This window comes from Schistocerca gregaria, chromosome 2 (assembly GCF_023897955.1).
Source record: "Schistocerca gregaria isolate iqSchGreg1 chromosome 2, iqSchGreg1.2, whole genome shotgun sequence".
NCBI lineage: Eukaryota > Metazoa > Arthropoda > Insecta > Orthoptera > Acrididae > Schistocerca > Schistocerca gregaria.
In genome coordinates this window covers 892,780,575-892,804,669 of record NC_064921.1, presented here as the reverse complement: position 1 = coordinate 892,804,669, position 24,095 = coordinate 892,780,575, and the positions used below count along the sequence as shown (strand labels likewise).

At 43.6% G+C, this 24,095-nt stretch overlaps 1 protein-coding gene across 1 annotated transcript in view; it reads right to left on the bottom strand.

Moving 5' to 3' along the window:
* The window catches only part of LOC126335335 (diuretic hormone 45), a 1,260,052-nt gene that overhangs the window by 207,674 nt on the left and 1,028,283 nt on the right, over window positions 1-24,095 (bottom strand). The window lies entirely within an intron of this gene.

The following is a 24,095-nucleotide window of genomic DNA, read 5'->3' as shown; positions in this document are numbered from 1 at the left end:
GGTGATTTGGGATCAGTGGGACGCACGGTACAGGGCGTGTAGCACGCAACTATCCTTGAAGTAACCGATTCGTAGCAGTTCGTTGTGTGGCAGTGGTGCCAACTGCTGATCAAATTGCTGCCACAGATGCAGTACGATGCACCAGAGCCGTACGCTGAACACGATGGTCTTTCCTCTCGGCAGTGTCACGTGGCCGTCCGGAGCCTGGTGTTCTTGCGACTGTACGTTCCTGTGACCACTGCTACAAGCTAGCAGTCTTGCACAGTGGCTACATACCTGCAAAGTCTTTGTGCAATATTATAGAAAGAACATCCTGCTTTTTGTGTCCCAGTAACACGACTTCGTTCAAACGCACTGATCTGTTGATAATGGCGACTTTGTCGTCTTAAAGGCACTCTTGACTAATATCAATTCACCACTTCCAATCTCAAAGGTAACTAACACTAAGACCGTTGCAGCGTGTTTTTAAAGCAAACCTGACATGCATTCTCATAGTGGGGCTACTAGCGCCATTCTTACGCGATTGACTAGATCTATAAACACGTCTACCAACTTTCATTTATGTCGCCTAACTCCTTCTTGGTGTTAAGACTTTTTTTCCTGTCCGTGTAGTTCAGTAGTAGATGATACCCATATACATATACATATTCATCAAAATAAACACTCTATAACCCAGTTTAAAGTATCAGAGGGTAATTAGCGTTCTATTAATTGCACTACTCGCATGATTCGAATTATGTCAGTATTTCTGATAGCGTGAAGAAATAATAAATACGAAGCAAAAATCATGACTACTTCTGATGACTCCGTAGCTGGATTGCTCTGCGATAGTTCTGCTCTGTCATGGCGGCGGGAAGTTGACAACATGAAGCGGTGCGACTGGACTCCCGACACAGTCTTCAGAGAATGCCGATTGCCGATTAACAGGCGCTTAAAAACAGTGAGACTAACAGCATCATTGTAGCTGCACGTCGTGCAAAACGAAGCAACGTAGAATAGGAAAGGAGTAGAGAAGAAGAAAGGAATGAAGATTCCCATCGACATCGAGGTCATTAGAGACAGAGCAAAAGCTTGGATTGTTTCAAGGAATTCGGGCAGGGCATCGGCCTTGCCAGTTTTTTTTTTTTTTTTTTTTTTGTAACTATCCAGGCACTTGTTTGGAGCACACTAGGGAAATCACGGAAAACCTGAATTAGGCTGACGAGATGACGGTCTGGACCGTCGTCCTCCCAAGTGCGAGTCCACTGTGCATGTCCTAACCATTGCGCTCGGTGCGACAGTAGGAAAGACTGGGGAAGTGATCAGGAGCAAAGAACAGTTACTGATTTTTGACAATGCACAAATTTAGTTAAATGCCGCTGATAGCTCAGAATCATCATTAACATAAAAGAACAGACGTGTGGTGAGTAAAATTAGAAAATGAGGGAAATTGAATCGATTCGGGACTATCGGAACAGAATGTAATTCTTCAATAAAGGGCACCAGTAGCGCAGCCCACGTGTTGCGACTGAGGAGACAAGATTACCGCTAAACTGTAGGCAATATATTCCGCAAGGTAGAAGATGCATTGGGAGACAAGCGAAGGACCAAGTGTAGCTCAACAGGACGAGCCATTTCTAACCGCTTAAAACATGACAGAAGAAGAAGAAGTGGAACCTATTAGCAGATACTGTATGCATAATATAACTTTACCCTTTTGTAGGAGCGAAGGACTCCATGGAAGGAGGTGGTTTCGAGCCGGTAAATATTGTTCTTGTCTGTTGCCAATCTCAACTAGGAAATAATACAGCGCCATAGTAACACAGTGAGGTAACAAAGCACATATACAAATATCGGTAGTATCGCATACACAAGGTATAAGAGCGCAGTGCATTGGCGGAGCTGTCATTTGTACTCAGGTGATTCATGTGAAATGATTCCGACGTGGTTATGAACGCACGACGGGGATTAATAGTCTCTGAACGCGAAATGATAGTAGCAGCTAGAGGCATGGGACATTGCAGTCCGGAAATAGTTAGCGAGTTCTGTGATTCGCGATCCGAAGTGTCGAGAGTGTGCCGAGAACACCTGATTACAGGCATTACCATTTACTGCAAACAACGAAGTAGACGACGGCCTTCACTTAACGACCGAGATCAGCGGCGTTTGTGTAGAGTTCTCAGTGCTAACAGACAAGAAACACTGCGTAAAACATCCGCAGAAATCAAATTGCGACGTACGACGAACTTATCCTTTAGCACTATGCGGCGAAATTGGACTTTAAGGGGCTATGGCAACAGACGACCGATGCATCGCCTGCAGCGCCTCTCCCCGGTTCATGACCGTATCAGTTGCACCCTAGACGACTGAAAAACCGTGGCCTGGTCAGATGAGTTCCGATTTCAGTTGCTAAGAGCTCACAGCAGGGTTAGAGTGCAACGCAGTTCTCATAAAGGCACTGAACGCGATGTTAGTGGCTCCATAAAGGTGTGGGGTTTGTTTACATGGAAAGGACTGGATCCTGTGGTCGAACTGAACCGATCATTGACTGGAAATGGTTATTTTCGGCCACTTGGAGACTATTTGCAGCCATTCATTGACTTCATGTACGCTATCAACGATATCATGTTACCTGGCCACGACTGTTCCCGCGGCTGGTTTGAAGAACATTCTCTGGACAATTCAAACGAAGACTTGGCCACTGTGATCGCCCGACTTGAATTCCATCGAACACTTATGGCACATAATCAAGAGAACAGTTCTTGCACGACATCCTGTACTGGCAACACTTGCAGTTGTGGACAGTTATAGAGACATCAAGACTCAATATTTCTGCAGGGGACTTCCAACGACTTGTTGAGGCCGTGCCACGTCTAACATCATAGTTGGCGCTGTGAGCGCAATATTGGTTCCAGAGCGTACTACTTGTACTGCGTGGGGGAGATGGGCTTCATCATCTCTTGTCCACCCCCCCCCCCCCCCCCCCCATCCCCCGGTCACTGAAGGTTTGCAATGAAATCAGATAGTGTACTCAAAGAATTTAGAATTAAGTCATATCCAACATATTCATCTAAGCGTTCGATATTCGAAGCATAAATAAAAGGAATGTCAGTTAACGATATAATTGAAAAATCAAAAAGTACTTACTGTAAACTAATGAACGTTGCTAGCAAGAAGAGCAGAAATCAATTGCCATTGATGCACGTGCATACAACAGAATTATTGTACTATGGCGTGATAATGAGAATTATTGCAAAGATTCAAGGCTGAGAGAATTTAACTTGTTTGGATTTAACTTTCTGTTACTGACGGCTGAGTTCGATGAGAATAGTAAAAGAACTTATCTAACGGAGTAAGTCATCAGTGAGTTGCCATACCGTTCGGTTTAGATACACTGTGTGATCAAACGTACCCGGCCACCTCCAAAAACATACCTTTTCTCATATTGGATGCATTGTGCTGCAACCTACTGGCATGACAGCGACCTCAATAGTCATTACACATCATCAGAGGGCAGACTGGGGCGCTCAGCGGAACTCACGGACTACGAACGTGGACAGGTGATTGGGTGTCACTTGTGTAATACGTCTGTACCCGAGATTTCTCACACTCCTAAACATCCCTGGGTTCACTGTTTCCGATAAGACAGTCAAGTGGAAACATGAAGGGACACGTATAGCACGAAAGTGTAAAGGACGATCTCCTCTGTTGACTGACAGAGACCGCCTACAGTTGAAGAGGGTCGTTATGTGTAATAGGCAGATATCAATCCACACCATCACACAGGAATTCCAGACTGCATCAGAATCCACTGCAGCTACTATGACAGCTAGGCGGGAGGTCAGAAAACTTGGAATTCATGAGCGAGCGGCTGCTCATAAGCCACACATCACGCCAGTAAAAGCGGAACGACGCCTCGTTTGATGTAAGGAGCGTAAACATTGGACGATTGAACAGTGGAAAAACGTTGTGTGGTGTGAAGAATCAAGGTACACAATGTGGCGATCCGATGGCAGGGTGTGGGTATGGCGAATGCGTGGTGAACGTCATCTATCAGCGAGTGTAGTGCCAACAGTATAATTCGGAGGCGGCGGTGTTATGGTGTGGTCATGTCTTTCATGGAGGGGCTTGCACCCCATGTTGTTTCGCTGGCACTATCACAGCACAGGCCTACATTGAAGTTTTAAGCACCTTCTTGCTTCCCACTGTTGAAGAGCAATTCAGGGATGTCGATTACATCTTGCAACACGATCGAGCACCTGTTCATAATGCACGGCCTGTGGAAGAGTGGTTTCACGACAATAGCACCCCTGTAATGGACTGACCTGCAAAACGTCCTGACCTGAATCCTACAGAACACTTTTGGGATGTTTTGGGGCGCCGACTTCGTGCCAGCCTCACCGACTGACATCGATACATCTCCTCAGTGCAGCACTCCGTGAAGAATGGGTTGCCATTCCCCAACAGACCTTCCAGCACCTGACTGAAAGTATTCATGCGAGAGCGAAAGCTGCCATCAAGGCTAAGGGTGGGCCAACACCATATCGAATTCCAGCACTACCGATGGATGGCGCCACGAACTTGTAAGTCATTTTCAGCCGGGTGTCCGGATACGTTTGATCACATAGTGTATATCAGCTACAGAATATGTGTTGTGAAATGAACTGTCAAAAACATTGCAGTTTATGGTTCAAATGGCTCTGAGCACTATGGGACTTAACATCTATGGTCATCAGTTCCCTAGAACTTAGAACTACTTAAACCTAACTAACCTAAGGACATCACACAACACCCAGCCATCACGAGGCAGAGAAAATCCCTGACCCCGCCGGGAATCGAACCCGGGAACCCGGGCGCGGGAAACGAGAACGCTACTTCACGACCACGAGGTGCGGGCTGCAGTTTATATTGACAACATTTTAATCACTACTGTTACATGGGATGAACATCTAGAGATATTGACTGACGCATTAACAGTATTTTGGAATTCAGAAAGCATGACGCCATTAGCCGTTTTCAGTTTCAGGATGCAGCTGTTACCTGGTGTTTATGAAGAAAGATGGTTGAGTAAATAACACCAACTCGTTCGTCGTTGGCACTCTTCCTCATCAGCGACCTCGCAATGATATCTTTTAAACAAACGCAGTACACCAGAGCTGAGTTCTTGTGAATACACAGTTGTCCGTGTGCCCCTGGTGCAGCACAATGTCTCGGAACAGCCTCTCCATGGCAGACCGTATCAAATTCCTCACACTTATGGGACAAAACATGAGAGAAGTCGACGTTGCGAATACTGTTCAGTTAATCAAAGTGTTGTCTCCGGACTGTAGAAGAAGCTCCAGAAACCGAATTCAATAGCAGATAGAAATCGCTAAGGCCGTTCACGCAAAACTATAGCAGCTCTGGACTGGTTTGTAACGATATCTGCACCCTACAGAGACAGCGACTACTTTCCACCACGAGCGTCGGGAAGCCATCTGCAGCTGAAGACCATGAAGGCCTTTTTTAAGACTCCAAGACTCCATATCACAGCTGTGCTCATGTAACTTGGGTTAGAGCACATGAACGTTGGACACGAGGCCAGTGGACCAAAACACTGTTCACAGACGAAGCAAGGATAAGCTCGCACCTTGTTGCACCTAGACGACAACTCTGTTCGCACATGGAGGCGAACAGGTAAACGCAGTCATCCCTCAATGAATGTGGAACGTCACCAACAATCCGGTACCTCAATTGTATTCTGGGCAGGTACCATGTATGTGCGCCGCACACCACTCGTTCCAGTTGAAGGTAACACGACTGCTGCAGTGTATGAAAACAACATACGTTTTGGAGAGACTGTAGGGAAAGGGTTAACTCTAAGACATCATCGTGCCTGCAATGTGTGTCGGTGTCTGACAGGACGTGGGATCCGAAGAATGCATTGGTCAGCATGGTATGAATTCCACAGAGCAAGCATGGAGCATGTTCAAAAGAGCGACTTAATAGTCGTCAGCATCTTCCATTAACGAATGAAGCTCTCAGGAATGCTGCAGTGAGGAGTGGGACAATATGTCTCAAGGGGTCTGCAATGAGTTGGTACCGAGCGTGCCCCTAGCATTCACGAGTGCCTGAGGGTTCGTGGAGAACCTACACGTTGTTGAACAGTGCAGTGAACAGACTATTTTACGTTTTTTGATTTTGTGAGACATTGCAAATTTTTGTTTTTTCAAATAATGTTCCTTTTTCATTTCATAATCTGTTTAAAGAGAGCATATGGTGTAGTTCTCCATTGCGTAATATTGTGTATTATAAAAAAAATAGTACAAGACATCTATCTCATTTCAAGATACTATTTTGATGGTGTATTTCAGTTTTTTCGAATGCTACTTGTAACACTTCTTCCTGACTAAAGGACACAAAAAATGTAGTTTCAGGAAATTACAGTTTTTTTAAAAAATTAAAGTGTAGCGGCACCACCGTTTACAATAGGGAAAGTTAGTTTTGTGCGATATTCTGAGCACAATTTAAAGCCAGGTGCAGGCTGGATTGCAGTAAGTTACACTGACCAGCGGTTGCAAAGTGGAATGGAGGACTTAGGGCCGTCAAATCACTGAAAAGAGTAAATGCAGCGGTTCGCATGGCTCAAGCTATAGGCAGACGGAGCCTGTTGGTGTAACCAGGGTGTGGTGCGTACGTTATGCGAAGCGATGCGTTAGCGAAACAGAGGCGCGCAGCTGAGTATAAATAGGTGCCATTTTCTATCGAGATCCATTGTAGTGTGACAGCTATCCTGGATGGAGGGGCGTGTTACGCCACCAGCTACATGCGGCAACAGATAGGGCGACAGCGTCCCAGTCGACGGCGGGTCGCTGGTTCGACCCTCTGAGGCTGACACGGGGTCCGCAGTCATCCAGCGGCGGGCCACTTTTCGGCTCCCTAATCTTGGCTCCTAACACACGCTGGAGACGAGGGCCGCAGATACGGACGCCGGATCGCGGGTGGTCGTTGCCGCCATGTACCCAGCTATGCCTGCCGAAGAAGAAGCAGCAACAGGACCGGCCTATGGCTCCTGGCGGATCAGCGTGGAGACAACGAGGACAGTGGTCGCTGAGTCAGCTGCTGACACAGCCATCCTGATGTAATCGGAACTCTGCAGTTAGCAAACAAAGCTGGCATGACACAGCGTTGCGTTGCACAGGCTGCTGAGGTGCTACCTCAGCAATACGGGGCCTGTGATGCAGGCCGAGGTGAAAGGAACAGTGTAGTGGAGACAAATAAATCATTTGGAAAGTTCTCACTGACTTTTAATATGGCACCTCCTGGCACCCATCCACTACAATTGGTGCCAATACACTGCATCTGGCGTCTGATACCACAACAAAAGTCAGTTCTACGGGGCATGCTTTGTACCAACTCATTGCAGGCCCCTTGAGATATATTGTCCTACTCCTGAATGCAGCATTCCTGAAAGTTTCAATGGTTAATGGAAGATGCTGACGACTATAAGTCGCTGTTTTGAACAAGCTCCATGCCTGCTAGATGGCCTACACGACTGTCACGTTCTGTTCACATACACGTTTCTGAGAGGGGTGTTTTATTTTTTATTTTTTCCCCAAATTTCAACTGTTTCTGTATTATAGTTAGGAAAAGTTTCAATATATACACAAATATTATGAAAATGTCTGATATGTTTCAAAAAGTAAACATCAACAGAACTACTATTAACAGAAGCAAAACAAATATAAAATAAATTTAAACAGTACAACATTCTGGTTTTGAATATCCTTTATGTTTTGTATACTGAGTCAACAGTCTTCTGATTAGTTTGATATGTCCCGCACGCATTCCTGTCCAGTGCCAACCTCTTCACGTCAGATTACTGCTTGCATCTTACTTCCTCAATTATGTGCTAGATGTATTCCAATCACAGTCTTTCTCTACAGTTTTTGCCCTCTACAGCTCCCTCTAGTTCCACAGTAGTCATTCCCTGATGTCTTAACAGATTTCCTACTATCCTGTCCCTTCTTCTTTTCAATGTTATCCACTTGGTCCTTTCTTTGCCGATTCTGCGGATAGCATCCTCACTCCTTAACTTATCAATCCATCTAATTTTCAGGATTCTTCTGTAGCATCAAATCTCAAACCCTTCGATTCTCTTACGTTACGGTTTACCCATAGTCCGTGATTCACTGCCATATCAATGCCATGTTTCAAATGTATAATTTCAGGAGTTTCTTCGTCAGATTACGACCTATGTTCGATACTAGTAGCCTTTTTTATTATTACAGCATAACATCGCCTCAGCGGAAGTTTTATTTAACAGAATCGTTATCGAGTCATACACAGCCCTTCCATGTCGCCTTAATGCTCTGCACTGGACACAATGCTACGGCATGCTGGGTCACATTAACTCAGAAATAGGTTTACTTAAATGAATTAAGTAATTCAGACGATGGATAGCTCTCCTCTAATGTGTTATGAGCTTAACAGAATCTGATCCCTAAACAAGAAAATTGGCAGCATCGGTCGTAAAAGATTTGAAATAATTTACTACAGCAAATTGATTTCAGTCACTGTGTCGCCATCTTCAGTACAAATATAAATATCTTGAATACTTAAGTAATAAAAGCACATATTACAACTTCAAAACATAACGTAAATACAGAAGAACTTAGCAGCTCATCATCATCATCATCATCATCATCATCATCATCATCATCTAAGACTGATTATGCCTTTCAGCGTTCAGTCTGGAGCATAGACGCCTTATAAAATTCCTCCAAGATCCCCTATTCAGTGCTAACATTGGTGCCTCTTCTGATGTTAAACCTACTACTTCAAAATCATTCTTAACCGAATCCAGGTACCTTCTCCTTGGTCTGCTCCGACTCCTCCTACCCTCTACTGCTGAACCCATGAGTCTCTTGGGTAACCTTGCTTCTCCCATGCGTGTAACATGACCCCACAATCTAAGCCTGTTCATCCTGACTGCTACATCTATAGAGTTCATTCCCAGTTTTTCTTTGATTTCCTCATTGTGGACACCCTCCTGCCATTGTTCCCGACTGCTAGTACCTGCAATCATCCTAGCTACTTTCATATCCGTAACCTCAACCTTGTTGATAAGGTAACCTGAATCCACCCAGCTTTCGCTCACATACAACAAAGTTGGTCGAAAGATTGAACGGTGCACAGACAACTTAGTCTTGGCACTGACTTCCTTCTTGCAGAATAGAGTAGATCGTAGCTGAGCGCTCACTGCATTAGCTTTGCTACACCTCGCTTCCAGTTCTTTCACTATGTTGCCATCCTGTGAGAATATGCATCCTAAGTACTTGAAACTGTCCACCTGTTCTAACTTTGTTCCTCCTATTTGGCACTCAATCCGTTTATATTTCTTTCCCACTGACATTACTTTCGTTTTGGAGATGCTAATTTTCATACCATAGTCCTTACATTTCTGATCTAGTTCTGAAATATTACTTTTCAAACTTTCAATCGAATCTGCCATCACAACTAAGTCATCTGCATATGCAAGACTGCTTATTTTGTGTTCACATATCTCGATCTCACGCAGCCAGTCTATTGTTTTCAACAAATGATCCATAAATAATCTGAACAACAGTGGAGACAGGTTGCAGCCTTGTCTTACCCCTGAAACTACTCTGAACCATGAACTCAATTTACCGTCAACTCTAACTGCTGCCTAGCTATCCATGTAAAGACCTTTAATTGCTTGCAAAAGTTTGCCTCCTATTCCATAATCTCGTAGAACAGACAATAACTTCCTCCTAGGAACCCGGTCATATGCCTTTTCTATATTTATAAAGCATAGATACAATTCCCTTTTCCACTCATAACACTTCTCCATTATTTGCCGTAAACTAAAGATCTGGTCCTGACAACCTCTAAGAGGCCTAAACCCACACTGATTTTCATCCAATTGGTACTCAACTAATACTCGCACTTTCCTTTCAACAATACCTGAGAAGATTTTACCCACAACGCTGATTGAAGAGATACCTCTGTAGTTGTTACAGTCTTTTCTGTTTCCATGTTTAAAGATTGGTGTGATTACTGCTTTTGTCCAGTCTGATGGAGCCTGTCCCGACTCCCATTTCAATTATCCTGTGTAGCCATTTAAGACCTGACGTTCCACTGTATTTGATGAGTTCCGACTTAATTTCATCCACCCCAGCTGCTTTATTGCACTGCAATCTATTGACCATTTTCTCCACTTCCTCAAATGTGATCCTATTTCCATCATCATTCCTATCCCATTCTACGTCGAAGTCTGAAACATTACTGATCATATTTTCACCTACATTGAGCAACTCTTCAAAATATTCCCTCCATCTGCCCAAGGCATCCACAGGATTCACCAGCAGTTTTCCTGACCTGTCCAAAATACTTGTCATTTCCTTCTTACCTCCCTTTAGAAGACTGCTAATTACACTTCAGAATGGTTTTCCAGCAGCTTGACGCATAGTCTCCAACCTTTTTTCCAAAGTCTTCCCAAGATTTCATCTTGGATGCTGCAATTATCTATTTGGCTTTGTTTCTTTCTTCAACATAACTTTCTCTGTCTACCTGAGTTCTAGTATGTAGCCATTTTTGATACGCCTTCTTTTTCCTTTTACAGGCTGCCTTGACTGTGTCATTCCACCAAGCTGTTTGCTTCATCCTACTTTTACACACTACTGTTCCAAGACATTCTTTAGCCACTTCTAGTACTGTCCCCCTGTACCTTGTCCATTCCTTTTCCAATGACTGTAATGGACTACATTCAACTAACTGGTACCTTTCTGAGATTACTGTTATGCACTTGTGCCTGATTTCCTTATCCTGAAGTTTCTCCACTCTTATCCTCCTACATATGGACCTGACCTCCTGCACTTTCCGCCTCACAATCCCAATTTCACTGCAGATTAAATAATGATCAGTGTCATCAAAGAATCCCCTGAATACACGTGTGTCCCTTACAGCCTTCCTGAATTCCTGATCTGTTATTATATAGTCAATGATAGATCTGGTTCCCCTGCCTTCCCAAGTATGACGGTGAATTTTCTTATGTTTAAAAAAGGAGTTTGTGATTACTAAGCCCATACTGGCACAGAAATCCAAGAGTTGTTTCCCGTTCCTGTTGTCCTCCATATCTTTTCCAAATTTACCCATAACCTTTTCATACCCTTCTGTTCGATTTCCAATCCTGGCATTAAAATCACCCATGAGCAGAACACTGTCCTTGTCCTTTACTCTAACAACTACATCACTGAGTGCCTCATAAAAAATATCCATCTTATCTTGATCTGTGCCTTCACAATGGAATATACTGACACAATCCTAATTTTCTTGCTAGACACTGTCAAATCTATCCACATCAGTCGTTCGTTTACATACCTTACTGCAATTACGCTGGGTTCCATTTCTTTCCTGATGTAAAGCCCTACACCCCATTGTGCTATTCCTGCTTTGACTCCTGACAGGTAGACCTTGTATTCTCCCACTTCCTCTTCTTTCTCACCCCTTACCCGAATGTCGCTAACAGCTAAAACGTCCATCCCCATCTTACTTGCAGCCTCTGCCAGCTCTACCTTCTTCCCAGAGTAGCCCCCATTGATATTAATAGCTCCCCATCTCATTACCATTTGTTTGCCAAGTCGTATCTTAGGAGTCCCTGGTTTGTCAGTTAGAGGTGGGACTCCGTCACCTCCAGAGGTCCGAGGCATTCTGCTCTGATTGTTGCCAGCATCATATTTAAAATATCGGGGAAGCAGGTTGCTCGCCTTACTTGCCCCGAGTCCCATTGGGTTTTACCCCTAACGGTTGAGGGACTAACCGGTGGATTTGGTAGTCTTTGCCGTATGAGCACAAAGGTGACCACGACTCAGAATATGTTCGAGATGCCCAGCCTTATTCCAAAGTAACTGGTATCCCGACTTCCGGGACCACTTACTTGGCCACTCATACGTTGCCCGTGGTTCATGAACTAGGACATGACTACAGGAAACCACACCATGAACCACTACTTAGCAGCTAACGAAACAAATTTTGAAATGAGTTCAGAATTCTTACGAACGATGCTGCCAATTTCCTTATTTACAATATTGCAATCACTGAGCAGATGGTTCCCAATGGAATCCAATCTTAGGGAGAAACTGATCCAAAAAATTACCATCAAAGGACGAAAACTATACATTTGATTCAATCGTAGCGCTCTGCTGACTGTTACACTCCGGTGCCATGTTTAAATGAAAGGTGGGGAAAGTGAAGACACATGCCTGTATCAACGTATTGGCATCTATCAGTATGCGAATAAACTGCTTCCTGAGAGATAATGCTTTATACTAACGGAGCGTTCGCGACTTATTGTAAGAGGTATATCGTAGTGTTGCAGATAGTCAGATCTCTGTAGTAGGTATCTGTTCCTTCTAATTACGAGCAAAAACAATTGATTACCACATCGGAAATGTTCCAAAGAGCTTTACGGATCCGACCAAGAACGCTCGTGAGCTCCACATTCTTTTAAATTGCGCCAGAAAGTGTATTCTGTTACCTAAATGGAAGAACCGTGTAATCGACACAAATAATTCGAGTGATGTATCAGTCGAACGCTGAAGAATTACGGATACCAATTGTGCCTCTCCATTAGTTACTGACTGAAAGCTAACGCACGAATGTCTCTACATATTCATTTGAGCGAAGCTCTCAGAATAAAATGGACGTAACTAAGAAATGAAGTCCGTAAGCAGTTGTGGAGACCTATTGAAACATTAACTGAATTTTCTGCCGGTGCTTGGCGGAACATGTTAATAATATGAAATAGGGAAACACTTCCTAATATTTATTTGCTCACGAACAGGCTTTCGGCTTCTTAAGCCAGCTATCAAGTGAATGTCACTAATACAGATAAAAGTCTTACAATGTACGCTTTCACGGCTGATACTGACATAACTTAAAACTTCCGTGGTAATAGACCGTGGTCGAGGCATAAAGCGTTCTCCTAACGTTTCCACACCGACTGCAGGAGACATCTTCAGAGGTAAAGTGGCCACCTTACCTCTGAAGACGTCTCCCGCAGTCGGAGAGGAACCGTTAGGAGAAAGTTTTATACATCGACCACGGCCTAATAGCTCAGAAGTTTTAAGCGATGAGAGATAAAAACGTTGTAGACTTACGGATATTATTCTTAAAGAAGATACATTTTTTTGTAAAGAAGACACATTTTTTATCTCGTAGAAAGAACTGCGTTAACTAAAAAACGGATGAGGAGAAACAAAGTTTTTATGTGAAGTTACATTTAGCAACTTATGTGAAATAAGATGAAACAGAATCTGAATCTAGTACTGCTTACTACAACTTAATCTAACAAAGGGAAAAAACAAAACTGAGCTGGATCAATGAATATTAAGTTACCGTTCTATGTCATGTGTTTGTTGATTTTCAGCATTTCCGGTGGGACCATATTCTGCTTTTCTTAGCAGAATGTATAATGTAAAGCTTCATATGAATGGTCTTTTATTAGAAGATGACCACAAAAGTTGAATCATTCTTTTTTAATCTCCAGCTTCTCTAATGTTCGAGTAACCTATTTGCCGTGGTTATGCCTGACTGACCGATATAAACTTTTTCGCACTGCTTGCATGTGAGTTGTCTTTACTATTGAATTAAAATTCTGATGTGCTGTTGTTATTCTAAAACGCAGGATTGTAGTTGCGAGAATTTAACTTTATTGCAAGGTTATCTTAAATGTACGGGATTGTGTTCCCGGTTTTGTAACTAATGGTTGATGGCTATTGGCCATGTTACTGACGTGGTGTAATTTTACGCATTTTATTTCTCGTAGTGTACTGTCAATCACGGCAGAGCTATAGCCGTTGCTGGAAGCATACGTTGGACGTTTTGTAGTTGTGCATGAAAGGCTGATTCAGGTAGTGGCAGAAATATGAAGTCATGCACCATCGAATGGAAGGCTGCTTTTTCTTGGCTGTGTGGATGAAGGGAGCTATGTTTTTGCTTTAAATGCTGAGTAAGTGTCTTCTTGTGCTAATTAAGGTACAAGAAATTTATTGAGGAGCCTCCTAGTTCCACTGTAAACTGAATTTTCTTATGTCCCGAGTGTAAAAGTGCTGTAGTAATATGTTTAATTGTCTAGTGATACTGGTCCATAAAACACAGTACACCGTCCCCATATCCGAACCAATACTTAATTTTGCAGTTTAGTGGCTCTTTCTGCAAGAAATTTTGTTCGAAATTGTCCTTGAAAATTTTAGATAGTATAGGGCCACTCACCATAAGGTGCCTTGCAGAATATTGATGTAGATGTCGATGTAGAATACGATGCTGGTCTACCTTTGGAACGTAATACAGCAGCGATTCTCCATGTCGGGGATTCGACATGTCCTTGAAAGGCTTTCGGAGGTGTGGCATTAGATGTCTACGCATAGGTTACGCAATTCCCGTAAATTACTGGTCGGTGGTGTGGAGACGTGATTTTTCCATCTGGTTCACATCAGGCGAATTTACGACCAAGAAATTAACGTGAGTTCAGTATTATGCTCCGCAAGCCACTGCAGCACGATTCTGGACTTGCAAGTGCCACTCTGAGATGAAGAGGTCGACACAGCAGAAGAATTAGTGGCGGACCGATAAAACCAGTCAGAACACGGATGACCCAAAAAATTGTCCGCAGCTGTCGCGATGCCTTCGAATACTCGCACAGCCCGTATTAATGCCCCCCCCCCCTCCCCCGACCCCTCCCAAAGCATAATACTGCGCCCACCGGCCTGCATGAATGTTTCGAGCAGCTGTTCGCTTGGATGACGGCTTATGCCTACTCGAACATGCTATGAGTTACTATTTTTGTCATGATTCAATCTCGATTATCACGTGCCCACCGTAAACATAGCTGACATGTAGGAGGATGGAAACACGTAAGGGTAGTCTGCTCCGGAATCCCCACGTTCAACAATATGCGCTGAACGATGCGATCTGAAACGCTTGAACCGTACCTCCACCAGCGCTGCACTCGATCTTCAGATATGACACCGGTTGCCGCATATCCCGCTTTACAGAGCGAGCAAGACTTCGACCTCCACGTTGTGTGATAAGTGGTGGACGTCCTACACCCTGTCACCTGCTCTTGGTTTCGCAGTTCTTCAACCATTTTCCGTAGATGCTCACGACAATAGCACGCGAGCAGCAGACCCGATTCGTTATTTCGGAGATGCTCATTCGCAGATCTCGCACCACAACAATCTGGCCTTTGTCGTAGTCTCTTATGTCAGTGGATTTCCCCATTCGCCGCCCGTGTCGCTTGAACGACTCCCCAGTTGTCTCTGTCGCCCTTATGCACTTTCCTTACTGAGACAAAACCATCGTACAATATGCGTTAGATGAGTATGTTCCAAGCAGGATCGTAAGAGATGGAAAAGAGCCACCGTGGTACAACAACCGAGTTAGAAAACTGCTGCGGAAGCAAAGGGAACTTAACAGAAAACATAAACATAGCCAAAGCCTTGCAGACAAACAAAAATTACGCAAAGCGAAATGTAGTGTGAGGAGGGCTATGCGAGAGGCGTTCAATGAATTCGAAAGTAAAGTTCTGTGTACTGACTTGGCAGAAAATCCTAAGAAATTTTGGTCTTATGTGAAAGCCGTAGGTGGATCAAAACAAAATGTCCAGACACTCTGTGCCCAAAATGGTACTGAAACAGAGGATGACAGACTAAAGGCCGAAATACCAAATGTCTTCTTCCAAAGCTGTTTCAGAGAGGAAGACTGCACTGTAGTTCCTTCTCTAGATTGTCGCACAGATGACAAAATGGTAGATATCGAAATAGACGACAGAGGGATAGAGAAACAATTAAAATCGCTCAAAAGAGGAAAGGCCGCTGGACCTGATGGGATACCAGTTCGATTTTACACAGAGTACGCGAAGGAACTTGCCCCCCTTCTTGCACCGGTGTACCGTAGGTCTGTAGAAGAGCGTAGCGTTCCAAAGGATTGGAAAAGGGCATAGGTCATCCCTGTTTTCAAGAAGGGACGTCGAACAGATGTGCAGAACTATAGACCTACATCTCTAACGTCGATAAGTTGTAGTATTTTGGAACACGTATTATGTTCGAGTATAATGACTTTTCTGGAGACTAGAAATCAAGTCTGTAGGAATCAGCATGGGTTTCGAAAAAGTCGGTCGTGTGAAACCCAGCTCGCGCTATTCGACCACGAAACTCAGAGGGCCATAGACACGGGTTCACAGGTAGATGCCGTGTTTCTCGACTTCCGCAGGGCGTTCGATACAGTTCCCCACAGTCGTTTAATGAACAAAGTAAGAGCATATGGACTATCAGACCAATTGTGTGATTGGATTGAGGAGTTCCTAGATAACAGAACGCAGCATGTCATTCTCAATGGAGAGAAGTCTTCCGAAGTAAGAGTGATTTCAGGTGTGCCGCAGGGGAGTGTCATAGGACCGTTGCTATTCACAATATACATAAAAGACCTGGTGGATGACATCGGAAGTTCACTGAGGCTTTTTGCGGATGATGCTGTGGTGTATCGAGAGGTTGTAACAATGGAAAATTGTACTGAAATGCAGGAGGATCAGCAGCGGATTGACGCATGGTGCAGGGAATGGCAATTGAATCTCAATGTAGATAAGTGTAATGTGCTGCGAATACATAGAAAGATAGATCCCTTATCATTTAGCTACAATATAGCAGGTCAGCAACTGGAAGCAGTTAATTCCATAAATTATCTGGGAGTAGGCATTAGGAGTGATTTAAAATGGAATGATCATATAAAGTTGATCGTCGGTACAGCAGATGCCAGACTGAGATTCATTGGAAGAATCCTAAGGAAATGCAATCCGAAAACAAAGGAAATATGTTACAGTACGCTTGTTCGCCCACTGCTTGAATACTGCTCAGCAGTGTGGGATCCGTACCAGATAGGGTTGATACAAGAGATAGAATAGATCCAATGGAGAGCAGCGTGCTTCGTTACAGGATCGTTTAGTAATCGCGAAAACGGTACGGAGATGGTAGATAAACTCCAGTGGAAGACTCTGCAGGAGAGACGCTCAGTAGCTCGGTACGGGCTTTTGTTAAAGTTTCGAGAACATACCTTCACCGAAGAGTCAAAAAAAAAAAAAAAATGGTTCAAATGGCTCTGAGCACTATGGGACTCAACTGCTGTGGTCATTAGTCCCCTAGAACTTAGAACTACTTAAACCTAACTAACCTAAGGACATCACACACATCCATGCCCGAGGCAGGATTTGAACCTGCGACCGTAGCAGTCGCACGGTTCCGGACTGCGCGCCTAGAACCGCGAGACCACCGCGGCCGGCACCGAAGAGTCAAGCAGTATATTGCTCCCTCCTACGTATATCTCGCGAAGCGACCATGAGGATAAAATCAGAGAGATTAGAGCCCACATAGAATCATACCGACAATGCTTCTTTCCACGAACAATACGAGACTGGAATAGAAGGGAGAACCGATAGAGGTACTCAGGGTACCCTCCGCCACACACCGTCAGGTGGCTTGCGGAGTATGGATGTAGATGTAGAAATTCCAGGAGCATCACCAGGCGGCAAACAGCCTAGAAGTAGGCAGCTGTCATAACTTTTCGGATCTTCAGTGTATGTCTTCAATACCAATATATTCGATCTACAGTAGCAGCTGAATGTACACAGCTGCAGCAGCTGTTACCCAAAGAACAGATGTCACTAACAGCAAACGTGTTGCTGTAATACATTATTTTATTGCATTTAGATGTATTTTACGTTAGAGTTAAGCAAATGTGGCACCACATAGTGGAGAAAGTCTGAAATTCGTAGCACTGGAAGCAATAAAATCATTTATATGAGTAGTTACGGCTATAAACATTTATTAGGTAGGTGGTGATTTTTGGGAGGGAGGAGACCAGACAGCGAGGTCATCGGTCTGGATTGGGGAAGGACGGGGTAGGAAGTCGGCCGTGCCCTTTCAAAGGAACCATCCCGGCATTTGCCTGGGGCGATTGAGGGAAAACACGGAAAACCTACATTTATTAGGTTGGGCTACAAGTTCATAGTGTTTTTGTTTTGCATATCGGTATTACGGTTGCTACTGATTTATTTATCGATCGTCTTTTTTTATTGGTAGTTCACTGATGTTATTTGATTGAACACATTGCTGTGGTCGCTAGAAAGTGGGGTGCCAAGTGGAGAAATGAAACATTTTCGGCGTATTCTTCTGTTTGAGTTCAGTAGTGGGGTGACAGCAGTGGAGGCACCCACAAATATCTGCGCCGAGTCTGGGAATAACGCTGTTGGGCACAGCACGGACAGGAGTTTGTTTTCTCATTTTGAAGAGGGTCGTTTTGACATTAGTGACTCTCCACATTCTGGGAGCCCTTGGGGAGGGGGGTTGATGTAGATCGTTTAAACGCATTAATCCGCAATGATTCCCGTCAGATTACTCGAGAACTGTCAAATATGATGAAGTGCATCATTCCATCATGAATCGACATTTTTATGGGAATGGTTTAAAAATCCGGTGTATGGGTTCCGCAGGCTCTAAACCCAAATCACAGAAATCAGCACGTGCTCGTCATCAATTGTCTAGTGAACAACACCGACCATTCCTATCCTGCATTGTTAGTGGGGACGACAAATGATGTCATTATGCTAACGTAAGGAACAGAAAAGAATCGTTGAGTCCAGGCAAAGGAGAAACTCCCCGTACAAAGGCCTGCGCGTATCCACAAAAATAATGTAATGCCTTTGGTGGAACAGCGACGATGTGATGTACTAAGAATTGCTTCCCATAAGTGTAACCGGCACTGATGACATTTGTCAACAACTGAGACGTCTTACAGACGCAATCCGACAATAGCGACTAGGAAGACTGAGTGAAATGAAGCTACTCCGCTAGACCGAAAAAAAAACCCACTAAACAGGAGTTGAGTTGCGAAGTCATTACACACTCGCCTTATTTGCTTGATCTCGCGCCCTCAGATTTTCACCGTTTCCTCTATCTAACGATCTTCAAGGAACCTCCTATCCGGATGTAAATGCGCTCCGCCGGCCGCTGTGGCCGATTAGTTATAGGCGCTTCAGTCCAGAACCGCGCGCCTGCTACGGTCGCAGGTTCGTATCCTGCTTCGGGCATGGATGTGTGTGATATCCTTAGGTTAGTTAGGTGTAAGTAGTTCTAAGTCTTAGGGGACTGATGATCTAAGATGTTAAGTACCACAGGGATTAGAACCATTTAACCGTTTTTTTTATTTTTATTTTTTAAATGCGCTCCGAACATGGCTCAAAGAGTTCCTCGCCACAAAAGACTTGATTTATACAGTTACGAAATCGAAAAGTTATTCCAGCGTTGGAAGACTGTTGTAAATAGTGATCGAGAATGTATTGTTGATGTTTCAAGTTTCTGTTATGTGTATATGTTGCGCTTAGGGAAAAACGGTAGCAGCAGCCCAATAGCTACATGTTGGTTGCATTTCAATGATGAAAACTGAACGGCTGTGTCTGAATGATTTATTACACACGCCTAGTTACATGACACTGTAGCCACATATTAAGACAACAAATTTTTGATCCAAAGAAGATTCAAAAATTGCAATTATAACTGTATTAAAACAGAAACTACTGAATTAATATAATGTTGACTAGCAGATGTGGTTTACGGACTTTTCAATACAAAAGTCTAGGCACGCAGTCCGGAACCGAGCGACTGCTACGGTCGCAGGTTCGAATCCTGCCTCGGGCATGGATGTGTTAGGTTAGTTAGGTTTAATTAGTTCTAAGTTCTAGGGGACTAATGACCACAGCAGTTGAGTCCCATAGTGCTCAGAACCATTTGAACCATTTGAACCAATACAAAAGTTCTTAAACTCTGCGTAAGAGTAAATAGCAGATATCACGTCTCTTCCAGCAAAAAATTGGCGTCTTCCAGTACGCAACTCTCATGAGTAAAATAGGCTGTGGGACAAGGGAAATTTTTTCAAGACCGGGATTACTTAACAGGCAGATACGCTGATCTCTGCGCGATTTGGACTCAACGGAAATCGCAACTGCGCGGACTACCCCAGCGCGAATTCCCAACTTATCCTCTCTACTGTCGTACTGCCTCTTCCTTATTATCCTCATTAGTCGCGCTATTGTACCTATTCCCGTCAGAGATCGGGCCTGGTGTGCATCTGCGATGAAGTGCCTGAAAGAGCAGACATCCGATATACAAGTGATTTTCGTTCAGTCCTTGACCTAGAAAGTGTCAATATGACTTACACTGTTTCTGAAGATGAGGGTCCAGCGTCCATCGGACGACCAGGTAATTAGAGACGAAGCCTTAAGCGATTTACGAAAATGACGGGAAACCTAAATCTGGATGCCACATTTGAAGCGTCGTTCTGCCGAACGCGATTCCAATATCTCAACCACTGCTCTGCCTTCCTTTGTGTTTAAAGAAGAACAGTTTCCTCTTTTAAACAGAGTGAACATCCGGAGTGCGGTGCTTGTGAATTGCAGAAAGATTTCCGGACAGTAAACAATAATTTCCAAACCGTATTCCGCTCTTTGTGAACAAATGCGGCCGTTCACGCGCAGTGCTTTGTGCTGGCACTTGTCAGACGAATGCGTCCGGGCTTTCCATTCCTACGCTGCTAACCACCTCACGTCGCGTCACACATTTCTAAAGTGAAACGTTATTTTGCCGCCGAACGTGTGCTGCATGGGAGATAAAGAAAATCATTTTCATTTTGAATTGTATTTCTGTGGTACACCCAAGAATAAAAATCTGGATGCAAATAACAACTTTAAAAGTTACTCTCATGCAGTGCACCAATTGTTTCAAACATTTGTTTTCCAAAGCAGGTATGCGGCGGTAAACTATCAATATAAAGCTCTACAACACCCATCGATGAGCAGCATTTTGTTCTGTTCCTGCTTCATCAACAACGGGGTCATAAAACCGGGAGGAATTGACTCAGAGAAGAGCGTTTATCTTTTCCTAAGAAGGTTTCAGAGTGATGTTCATTTTTAACTCCAAAATGTTTATTTTGACTGTCAGCTTTATTCATAATCACCGCGATGTTAATTTAAAGTATGATGTCATCTTCGGGAGTAAAATTTTTTGTTTGTGTATATGGGGAAAAATGTAAACAAACTCTTACATCTATAAACGTTTCCTTCCACAGTGAACAAACACTATGACATGTTTATATACGATAGGGACTGTTTAAATATTTTCACTTGTGCGCACACAAGAAATTTTCCACATGAAAATGGCAATAAGGTGGGAACTGTAGTTGTGGTGATTGGAAATAAGCTGACAGTCAAAGGTGAAGATGTTGTCTATCATGCATCAGGATGATGTGGTAATTCGCTATATTTAAAAATAATTAATTTTCGTTAATTAACGAAAATGGCCGTCGGAAGGGCAGATTAAGAATATAGAAATAACTATATAATCTTCTGTGAAATTAAAAGCAAAGGCATCAATATAAATAGTAGAAAAAGAAAAATACTATTAAACGCTAGGGTTTGTAGGGGGAACGAGTATACCGAAGTGGTAGGAGATGGAATGTGAGTTAGTCCGCAGCTCGTGGTCGTGCGGTAGCGTTCTCGCTTCCCACGCCCGGGTTCCCGGGTTCGATTCCCGGCGGGGTCAGGGATTTTCTCTGCCTCGTGATGACTGGGTGTTGTGTGATGTTCTTAGGTTAGTTAGGTATAAGTAGTTCTAAGTTCTAGGGGACTGATGACCATAGATGTTAAGTCCCTTAGTGCTCAGAGCCATTTTTTGAAATGTTAGTTGATTTGGATGACATAGGAGTCAGAATTTGGCACAGCTTTGGAAGACTGTCAAGAAAGGCCCACGGTATAGATAACATCGCCGCGGAATTTTTAAAATCATTGGTCGACGTGGCAAATTATCTATCATTTTCCGTTTGGAAAAGATAAAGTTACCAGAAAGGCAGTTCTGACATTATGCTACTTTCCTAGGACTGGTCGTCTTATTGTTTCTTCTTTTCCCTAGCGTTTGTCCCGTATAGTGCGGTGTTCGCTTTCTCAGGATTTGGCAAATTTTTATTTCATTATTTGACTTTGTGGCCGGATGCTCTTCTGACGCCACTATCGACAAGGTAACCAGAGGAAGACGAACAAGGGAAAGGAGAAGGAAAAGAAGATACTTTGCTGCCTCGCTAGAAGTGAGCTATTTTGGACTTGTTTCAAATGGCTCTGAGCACTATGGGACTTAAAGTATGAGGTCCCCTAGAACTTAGAACTACTTAAACCCAGCTAACCTAAGGACATCACACACATACATGCCCGAGGCAGGATTCGAACCTGCGACCGTATCGGTCGCGCGGTTCCAGACTGTAGCGCCTAGAACCGCTCGGCCACCCCGGCCGGCTATTTTGGACTGTTCTGGAGCGCTGCTCTAGACTGAAGCGATATGATCACTGCTTAAATTTAGACTCAAGTAACAGCAGATACTCGGGGAAATGACTCTGATGTTATGATCAGTAGACTGGGCAGATTATTAGTTCATCCTTAATCGTAGATGTTGACTCCATCACAATAAGATATGAAATGGCCTTGTAGAAGGTAAATGCGATTGATCTAGTCATGGTTAAAAAGAGAAAAATTTTGTGGATGTAAAAACATTACGATGTGTTTTACATTCTTGTAGCTGGCGCAACAAATCAGTTTACTGCTAATGACTGTATCTGTTCAACTTAGTCGCATTGTCCCAAAGTAATAAAAGCAATTAATTCAAATCAGTTTATCAATCTTGACAGCTTAGAAATCTGTCACTGCCAAATGTAGGACTAAGCAAAGTAACACTACCGAACTGAGTAATATACCGCCGCTAGTCAAGACACAGTGTTATCTGCTTTGCTTATCTGAAATAAAGGATTCTGTAAACTTTTATTCAGAAAGATTTCTTATTTTAGTTGATAAAGAACTTTTATCGAGATCCTGTTGGCAATTGGATTGCCACAGAGGGCTGATTTACTCTTATTTGGAGGAGTGTGAAAATGTGTTACATGTTAACATCAAGAAACGCAGTCGTATTATTCGAATTTCAAAAGACTGCCTTCGTCCAGTGTTTTACTGCATTTCGTGTTTCGTAATGAAACATGCAGCAGTCGAATACCTGGAATTTAAAATGTCATCTGCTAGATCTGCTCTCGACCGATTCAGTACATGGGTAACATGAATTCATAAACAAAGTAAGCGGAAGCCAGAATGAGATTTTCACTCTGCAGCGGAGTGTGCGCTGGTATGAAACTTCCTGGTAGATTAAAACTGTGTGCCGGACCGAGACTCGAACTCGTGTCTCGGTCCGACACACAGTTTTAATCTGCCAGGATTGCGGAAGTCAATGGACATGGCACCAACCTGGCTGCCGTTGTTTACGGCGCTCTGGGTCTTAAAGATGAACAGAATGAAGAAAGTGGTGGAGGGTACTTCTGGTACCTCCATCGCCTCCATCCTTTCCCCCTTTACGTTCGCGAATTCTGTGCGACAAGAATGAGTGCAAGTAATCCTCAGTGTGAGCTATAATTTCGGTTTTTCTCGCCTCGGTAATTGCGTGAGATGTATCTGGGAGGAAATGGTGTGTTATCCGACTCTCTTCTTCGAACGTATGCCCTCAGAATGTTACCAGTGAACTCATCCACGACACACAACGCCTCTCTTGTACCATCGGCCACCGGGATTTGATGAGCTTTTCTCTTAACACTCTCGCGCTTATGCAGCAGTCTAAAGACGAGGCGCACCGCTCGTCGTTGGAACTTCTCTATCACTTCTATTAAGTCTGTCTTGTGAGTGTCCCAGATTGATAATCAGTACTCAAGGATCATTCCTGCAAGTGTTTTCACAGGAAATTTTCCGTAGATTAGTTACATTTCCTTAGTGATATTCCAAAGACTACTGTCTACTTTTCCGAGTTTAATACTGTCATTCCATTTTAGGTCGCTCCTGATTGTTACTGACAATTATTTTATGGTTGTTATTATTTCATGTGATTTATCGCTAATAGTTAATCGAAGAGTAATGGATCTCTCAGTGTATGACAGAGAGTCAACTGCAACTTCCTGCATCAATCGTTGATTTATGAGGACTTCCTAAT